General features: G+C 36.4%; 1 non-coding gene across 1 annotated transcript; it reads left to right on the forward strand.

The window, feature by feature from the left end:
• The first annotated feature begins 7,556 nt into the window (after positions 1-7,556).
• LOC124887504 lies at positions 7,557-7,662 on the forward strand. Its single transcript, XR_007045277.1, has one exon. It is a non-coding gene; the product is annotated as a small nucleolar RNA R71 (small nucleolar RNA).
• The last annotated feature ends 2,312 nt before the right edge of the window (positions 7,663-9,974 follow it).

Raw genomic sequence — 9,974 nt, forward strand, 5'->3', positions numbered from 1 at the left:
CATGGCATTATTTTATTCCTTCCCTGAGTTACATGCTAGCACTTACCCTGCTAACCGTCTCTAGAGATGTATCCCTACGTGATACAAGTTCCTAAGACACTATTACTTTCTTGCACAGTGGTGGGTGACTTCTGGATTATCTATAAGTTAGTTTTGAAGTGGTGAGCTTCCATTCTCTGAAAGGCTCTTATTTTATGGTCTTGTCTTTACTTACGTCCTAGACTATTAAGTTGGGTTTTTTACTACGGTCGGGGGCAAGTCCTGACTTTGGTTGATATTTGGTTTCATACAGGATTTTGTGGACAGGATGTTTATGGATTTGGTATTGTGGATTCTTAGATCCTATTCAGCTGATTTATCTATCTTGTTATATGTTCTCAGTTCAATCTTGTTATATGTTAGAAACTCATTTTTATTTTGTCATATGTTTGGAACTCAGTTCAATATTGTTATATGTTTGGAGATCAGTTCTATTTTGTTATATGTTTGGAATTTATTCGCTACTAGTTGTACTATGTTCTGGTTGGCTAGGTTAATAGGGGTGTTCTCATGTCCTTGGCAAACTTTAGATACTAATCACGACTAGGCCCTGGTTTGGGTCGTGACACTCCAAGACCTCAACACAACAATTTTCCCTTAATAATGTTGTCACTCAATCTATAATAGGGAGAGGATCGTCCAACATCACTATCAAAAAAGAAAATAAAAATTTTAAAATGAAAAATGACTAATCCACATAATCACTACAAAACATTGGAAATAAGGATACCCAATATATAAACCAAAGCATCAAAGCATTAAATCATCAAAATAATACAAATATCCCAAACATCCATAACAAATAAGAATAAAATCATCAAAATAATACAGACCAGATATTAAATATAGAATACAGACAAAAGGACTCCCCCCAACTAAAAACCTATAGTGTCCTCACTGCATATTATGAAAGCATAAAAAAGTAAAAAAGGCTCCCTAAAATCGCAACATGTGTTGCCATCAATCTCTGTCTCCTTCTTAACATCGTAAGAATCCATCTCTTCGTCCTTAGACTACCTAGCTGGAATCTTATCATCAGCATCTTCTCTTAGAGATGGAAGTCTCTTTCTTAGTTGTAGGGTTTTCCATAAGCCCTTCACCCCTTTCCACATCTTGGTGAAAAATTGTCTCACTTCTTTTCCCTCCTCTTTATTTTAGCATGAGATTTTTCATTTTGTAATGTGATTAGGACAAGGATGTGTAGGCCTTCTCTAGCCTAGATATGGTGGTTCCTTGCGCTTTTTGATCATCTAGGATCCTGTCATAGTCACTTTGAGAGACATAGGAGGAGCGACCTATGGAAGACTCACTGGACCCTGTAGGTAACTTGGAAACCAAGTCCCAGACTATCCACATCTGACTAGATAACTCCTCAAATGGCCCTACTGATTAAGGCCTACAAGAATCAAGATCATCATCCACTAAATTACCTAAATCAATCTTTATCTTCTTACTTTTTAAAGCTGTGCCTTCACCACGGATCTTCAATGGGTAAATCACTGTCTTCGGGGATATCCAGTTGTCCCCGAATATTCCTCAACTTCTAGCCTCTTGCATAGTTCAGAGATTAAAGATTGAAACATTAGCATAGGACTGCCTCAATTCTTGTAATTCCTCAAATCCATAATAACAAAGAGACAAGCATTCAAAGAAATATTGTCTAAGATATAAGCTATAATCTGGGCTCGCATGATAAAGATGTTTTTCATATTTATGCTCGAGGAGACACTACGTCAGATAATTGTCAACCAAATCTTTTCTTCAATCATGAACTCATTCAAGGTGATCCTTATTTCATAAAGGCCCATGGGACTTCTCTTGCTATGCACAGTTATGAGGCTAACTCACTCCCTAGGGCAAAATTTTTTGCCTCAAACTTCATCTAGTCGGCATCCGGCAACCCATATTGCTCATTGATCACCTCACATCCGAAGTTGACAACCTTGTCCTAAATCCTCATGATTGGGTTGAATAGACTTATGGCTTCGAGGTTTGCGTAAAACTCTTGCACCCATTGTTATTTGGTTTTGAATGGCTCTGGTGCAAAACATCTTCTACTCGTTGTCTATAATTTCTAATAGAAGGTTGAGATTTTCTTGGGCACTTTCTCTAATAAGATGCCCCGCTTAGTGAGTAGCTTTTTCCTGGATAGATCCTCAAAGTATACGATCTGGCACTAAACTGTGAGAAAGTTGGTTTGGTCAAATTTTGATAGGCTTATCATTTTTGGAAACCTGAAAACAACATACAAGCATTAACTATCAAGATCATTATATGAAAACAATGCTATGTGACTAAGTGAAGCTAAAGAAATGGCTCTAAGATCACATTAGGGCTTAAAAATAGGTGTCAGATTTTGGGCAAACCTACAAACAAGCCTCATGTGTTCCGATCACACTCTGCTGAGTCATGATTGTAGCATTCAAAGGATCTGCAGATAGGCCTCGAGTGATGCAATCGCGATCAGATAGGTCGCGATCACGATAACTGAGGACCCTATCAGACAGGTCTAAGGTGTTGTGACTGCAAACTATTGAGTCACGATTGCGAAACCTGAGACTTCATCGTCCCTAGGTTTTCCAACAATAAATTTGTAATTTTATACCCAAAATGTTTTCATACAAGATTTATAGCACTAATAACATAAACCATACTTCATAATTACTCAAAATTACCCCCTAAATCGTAGAAAACTATCACTGAACTCATTTAGGCATTTTATCAAACACTTAGTGTGCACTTCGAATTATCAATTGTTTTGAGGAAATTTTGGGTATGCAAGATTTCCACAATCAAGTGCACACCAAGATAAATACAAACATCATAAAATAGACCAACCTCAAACACCAATCACGCGTAGAAATCTCACACATAAGTTTAGGCCCTAATCATGCTACTAAGAATCAAATTTAAACATTAAAAAGGAGATTTAAAGGACATACCTGATGTTAAGATGCAAATACGAATAATTATCACTTTCAAAACCGCTTGTAAATAATAAGAATGAGTGAAATTGGATATTGAAATAGAAGAAATTAGAACCGATTTGGAGGTGTTTGAGGCTATTTATAATAGTTAGGATCGCGATCGCGAAAGGGTTACGTGAATGCAGTATCCCTATCATGGGATATCACAATCACGTCCACATCTCAATGATCGCAAGATTTGAGAAACATGTTACGCATGCTAAGCTTCACTACCGCGATTATGATCTGCACATCATGATCGCGGTAACTAAGGACCTCAGTTCCTCTATTTTTCAATTGTTTCGCCTCCAAACTCAATTCTAGTCAACTTATTGTCTCCGACATTACTTTAATTCACCTTCAAAGTGCCAAGATTTTATTGATTATTCAAAAAAAATGAAACTAAGCTAACAATCTAAAAAATTTAAAGGATATATGCCATATTCAAGGCAATGATGAGTTGCCTCCCATCTAGAGGATGATTTAACACCGGGGCTCGGCGTCCATTTCTCATTAATTTGGATTATTGAATCAAAGCAACCCAAGATCCAGCTCTATAGCATTGGTCACTTTCCCATCCGGTACATCAATATTGACGGCACTTGCAACCCTATCGGTTATTTCTTAGTCTTGCACACACTAAAGAGACCTCCTTATTGTTTACCTAGAACTTCACCTCTCAATATCTCATGATCAATTTCACAATCGAGAATGACAAAATCAGCTAGAAGGATAAACCGGTCAACCTTTACCAACATATCATATAACACGCCCACGGGATTCTTAATTGAATAGTCGATCATTAAATGCCTCATGGTGGTGGACATAGGAGCACACAATACCAACTTTTGAAACACAACATATGGCATCAAGTTAATACTTGCTCCAAGATCATACGTCTTTCCAAACTTGTACACCTCGATAGTGCAAGGAATGGTGAATGCACCCGGGTATTATTTCTTTACCGCCATTGTCTTTGAAATTATAACACTAAAACTATTAGCTACCTCGATAGTTTTTGTCATGACTCGAATTAGGGTCTGGCCGTGATGGGTATCTCAAGTCTCACGCGGATAGAAGATCACTCTCTTCACCTAACCTAGTCAGCTTAATAACCCCAATTGTCGGGTGAGTTCCAAACATATAACAATATATAGCAAACTAAGATAATATTTATTCATGAAATGTCTAAACCAAACACCGGTAATCAAACAACCATCCATCACCGAGCTGAACCAACAAACAACACACCCAAGTCCATAGTAATCCAACAAATCCTCTACAAATCTAAAGTCAATAAAATGTCGGAACATGCCTCGACAATAGACAAAACCAAAGTCCAAACAAAGTTTGAAACATAGAATATAAAGACTAAGAACTGAAGCCTTCCAAAGTATGGAATCTTAAAACTTCACTGTCAACTCACGAACCACTCGAACACTTGATCACTGCACAAAAAAAGTAGAAGAAGTTCTGAGGCCAACATCACGTAGGGATATACTGTCTAGAGATGGTTAGTGATTGGAGCTCTAGCATGTAACTTAGGATAACGGGAAAAAATAATGCTATCATTCGAAACTAATTCAAATCATCATATGCAATCACATGTATACATATATATAGAGAGCTGGGGAAGGTAACAAGGCTTAGCATGAACTTTTAAAACCTTAACCTGGGTTGTGTAGCATAACTTTCATATGACAAGGCACTCACGAACTAAATGGGCCCAGATCTCTCCTAGATAGAAGGGCCCCAGTACGTGTAGCCACATGAACTAGAGAATATCTATAACCGTATATGCCATTATGGGGGCCTCGAACCTTCTGACAAAATCAAGGTGACTTAAGCAATGTATACAATATGGGGACTTGAATATCCCATTCATATATCAATTCAGGGGACACAAACCTCCTGGACATATAGATACCCGTACCAGCTAGTGTGGTTTCCAGTGTTAGTCCTTTGGACTCTACTTTTAAGGCCTGGCTACACATCCCTCTTTGAAGCCCAATTAAAACATTCTTTACACATATGCACAACAATTAATCCAATTACTTACAAAAGGCATCCCATTGGTATCGTCATACCAACCCAACTTGTAAGCGTACAACATGCCACAATTATTATTAGTCAACGTTAGGACTCAAACCCATTGTCTAAACAAAGACCTCAATTCAATTCAACATGTAGGACTCGAACCCATTTAGTCAATTAAACCACCAATGTTATGATTTAAATCAAATTACGATAATCAATACCTTCATAAACTATTTACCAATCATCAACATTCATAGGACAATGCCATAGTTCAAAATATAATTCATATGTGACAAGATTGTTCTCATTGACATTTTCACAAAAAGGTTGAGGTCATACCATAATCAAACCATTGTTCAATTAAAAACCATCAAGTTAGGGTTAACCATGACTCCTTAGTTTAAATCACAATTTCCAAGCACCTACATGTGAAAAAAAATTATCAAAACATGTATAATCAGAATTTAAGACATGAGAAAACAATAATAAATATTATGTATTCAAACCCTCAACCATGGCTTTCAAAACCACCGTTAATGAACCATAATCAATGTTTAAAACATATGATTTTTTGAACTAATAATGAAGGAAGAGTCACATGCCTGAGTTATGAAGAATCACAGAGAGATTTCAATCTTTAAGCCTCTAGATGACCACCTTAAAGAAACCCTATCCCAATATTCTAGAGAGGTTTTTAAAGAGTGTTTCAATCTTCTAAAGTGTAGAATGATGGACCAAATAGTGCTATGAGACGTGGGGTCTTAAGGTCTTTGACCCCTCAGCTTCAAAGCTGTAAAAAGAATGCAAGAAGTTACAGTTGGACCCCTTAACTCATATCCATATCATACTAGTGGTACCCTCAACTCGTAACTTGATCAAAAAGTTGGACACCACATTCTATCAACTATATGACTCCTTAGCCTAACTCGTACCATCACCATTCGACTAGTACCTTTTAAGTCGTACCCTAAGTAGAACATTAAAGGCTAGATACTAGAAAACAAATGGATGCTCTCTATACTTCTCATATCATGAACATACGAATCATATCGAGTCTTCTTGTACTTTGAATAGAACTTAGACAATATGACACTGACCAACATATGACTAGGGTCCTAGACCCGTATCCACACCATACGAGTGATGGTGAAAGTCGTTTGATGATTATAAGGTTTAAAAGCTAAGGAATTTATTTAGGGCAAAAGTTTGGGGTATTTCAGTTTCACAGTCCAGAAGTCGCTTCTTTAAGACTAAGTTTTTCATGAATTTAGCATACCCTAGTATCTCTTGAAGATCTTCTAACAATGGAATATTTTTTGACAAGTTGCTAAATTTTTCAAGAAACTTCTTGAACTTTGTATTGTCTTCTTTCTTTTTAAGACTTTGGGGGAATTGTGGAGGAATCTTGATTTTTTCCAATAGAACAATTGGAGGTTCATTCACTTTTGGCACATCACCATTGATAACTTTAGGAGTTTTCTCATTTTCTTTTTTTTGTTCAACTACTATCAGTTTCTTCACAATTACTTCATTGGATCTTGGGAGCATCATTACTTGTTTTTTCTAGCCGCTTTCTCTTTGTATTTGCTTGTTTATCATGTGTCTTTTCATTTGGACTATTATCCATCTCAACCACTTTCTCACTAATATTTTAGCCATTTCTAGTGATGATGGTCATGGCATGAGCATCATTCTTGGGGTTGACTAATATTTCACTAGGTAGACCTACTTTTGGCCTAGCATTGAGTTGAGTTGAGATTTGTCCTATTTTTATTTCTAATTGCTTGATGGAGGCTGAATGGGATGCCACTATTTGGCTTAGTTGACAGAAGTCACTTATCATCTCTATCTCCATTTTTTGGTCCCTTCTATACGCATTAGAATCTAGGCTAAGACATCTTCATTATTGAATTTTTTTTGGATCAATTAAGCTTGACTTCTTCTCCTTAAGCTTAGAATTAGGGGGTATTTACTGGTTATAGCCTCTTATTTTGACTCTCCACTCTCTGTCTCTATCACGATCTCTATCCCTCCAATCTCTATATCAGACTTGATCCTTCTAACCTTCTATCCCACCTTGCCTTTGATAGGTAGGGCGAGAACCCCCAAAATGATTCGACAAGAACTGAATCTTCTCATCAAGATTCTCTGCTTCTTCTTCATCATAATCCCTATTACTCTTGGAGTCAATGGCACTGACTTCCTTAGGAGGAGCCCTCATTACATGTTTTGTAAGAAGGTCAAGTTGGATCATCACCTTAGCCATATTCTTCCCCCTTTCCTCATCCTTATTTTTTTGCTCTTTTCTTACAAACGATGTCGCGGGGGACCTCGCGTCCACCTCGGTGTCCCTTGTATGTCATCCTCTATTTTATTTTGTCACTTGATCTAACAAAGTCACAGCAATACCATAACATAACTTTACAAGAGAAACACCGTTCGCCTTACCAACTACCATTTTGTTCAATTGATGCAATGCCCTATAGAAAATTTGAAAAAGCATTTTCTTCGAAACATCATGATTTGGGCATTGTATTAACTTATCATTGAAATAATGCCAAACTTCATACAATGGTTCGCCATTAAGTTGGCTAAAGTGTGTGATTTTATCCATTAGTTGGAAAGCACTTATCCAAGAATACATCTGTGAGCTCAACCCATGAAGTGATAGATCCCGCAGGCAAAGACCGCAACTATAAGACTGCTTCTCCCATCAAAGAGAATGGGAAAAGCCGTAACCAAATTAATTATTAAAAAATGTGGGCTATGTCAAATGGAGTGCACGCATCAATAAAATTCTTCAAGTAAATATTTACATCCTCATGTGTTTGGCCTCCAAATAACTCTTTCATTTGAATTAAATGAAGCATCACACTAGTAACGTGAAATGCTCCATTTCTTTTCACCGGTGGAATACGAATAGCACTAGCTTGACCCGCAACTTCAAGATAATCCATCTCATCAAAAGAGACATCATTACTACCATGTTGGCTTATGGTATCGTGTATGCAATGATCATCACCTGAGAAAAAACAAAAAAAATAATGTAAACAAAACTCTGCGACTAACCCAAGTCCACTAACAACACCACAATATTGAAAACTATGTTTCACCCACCGGCAATGGCACCATTATTTTTAGAACGCTCAAATTTACACTCAAATTATGGTGTAAAGATATCATCGTCAATATATTTACCCAACTTTGAGTCTAGGTCAAATCCACAAGGAGTGAAGCCATAGAATTCAAAAACTATGAGTGTTGGTAGTTAACTAGATGTTAACTCGTAGTGCGAAATTAAACAGCAAATAAAAGTAAATAGAGGGTTTGGTTTGAGTAAATTTGTAACAACAATGTTTGAACACTAGTATGAGATTGAAATATCAAAGAGTGTAACCAAATGGAGAGAAGCCTTAGGGTTATGCAATTCTAAGTGAGAGTCATGTATGACTTGTAAATTATTCATTCAACTTTAGGCAAGGGTTTGGGTAGGCTAGATTTAGGGGTATTGATGTTAATCTTTCAATAAAACCCCAAATCTCGCAAGTGGGCTCTTTTAAACACCTCATAAGTGTATCAAATCTACCAATCTACTACCTATATTAACATTCTTATTTCTAATATATGCTATTAAATGAGCTAACTCAAGTTATTGTTCACAATTGTTCCTCACCCATAGACCCTCTTTCAAGGATGATATGGGTTCAGGGGTGATTGGGGCTTAAAACCCCCAAATCTCAATTAAAAATGGAACAAAAGCAAAACCCACCACCAACAACTAATTAATTGGATAAACAATCAATATCCATACATTAATCACCACCTAATCAAGCATAACCCCAAGAGGTAAATTTAGCTACTCGTGGAAATGAAGAAAAGAGATATAAAAATTAGAATCTAATTCATCCATGAAAGACAAAATTAATATACTCTCCAAGCTTCAAATTCAATAAAATAGATAAACTCTCTTTTGGGAATCACTCACAATTGTTTTGCATTGACAATAGTATTCTTCACTCTCAAGAACTGGAAAATAGATTTTGGAATTATGAAGGGTTGGGCCTTTTATATTTTGGGATTGATCCTTATGAATTTCCATCATTGCCCTTGAAAATAGCTTAAAATTCACGATCGCATTCTTCTAATGCAGAAGCAACACTGCGATTGGATGGTAGTACTTCTGCCTTCTTGGATCTATCGCGATCACCTTGGGACCTGTCTTTAGCCTTTGTTCATTTTGATCCCTTTTCTTCCTTTCCAACTTTGCCTTTACATTTTTCTCATCAAATTTTCCTGTAAGATCACAAATACTGGAAATTAGTGCATTTCATTAATGAACTAGTCTAGAATATTCAATTTAATCACCATAGCATGGAATAAATGAGATACAAATGGATGAAAAATTTGCCACTCATCAGTTGGTACATAAGGTAAAATCAATTCTTTAACTTCAAAAATTCAGTTACAAAATCAAGCTAGCGAAATCCAATACTTAAACACATAACTTTATAGTGGTCATCCCTGTCTTTCGTGGAAAAATGGAAAAATGAATGTTACAATTGACATCATTAATTTTATTTTATGAAATAAATTGAAGACTTACTTATGTGTATGTTGCTGGTAAAGACCCTCTATTATCCATTCCTTAAATATTGATGTTGATATTAGTTGGACAGAAGCCTGCGATGTTATAAATTTTGAATGGATAAACATTCCGTACATGTGAAAAATCTTTCTCCTTCCCTTTCGAACTAGAGCCAAACACTATCCAGCATGGGGACTGGCAAATCTTTGACGATTGTCTAGTCTGATGTGCCAATATCTTTTTATCACCAATTATAGGTTTGTTTGGACTAGGAAATACTTCAAGTATAGTTGTATCACTAATCATAAATTGACTCAGATTGAACAATGAAGGTGTGTAAACTACCA

Source organism: Capsicum annuum, chromosome 9 (genome assembly GCF_002878395.1).
Source record: "Capsicum annuum cultivar UCD-10X-F1 chromosome 9, UCD10Xv1.1, whole genome shotgun sequence".
In the NCBI taxonomy this organism is placed as follows: Eukaryota; Viridiplantae; Streptophyta; class Magnoliopsida; order Solanales; family Solanaceae; genus Capsicum; species Capsicum annuum.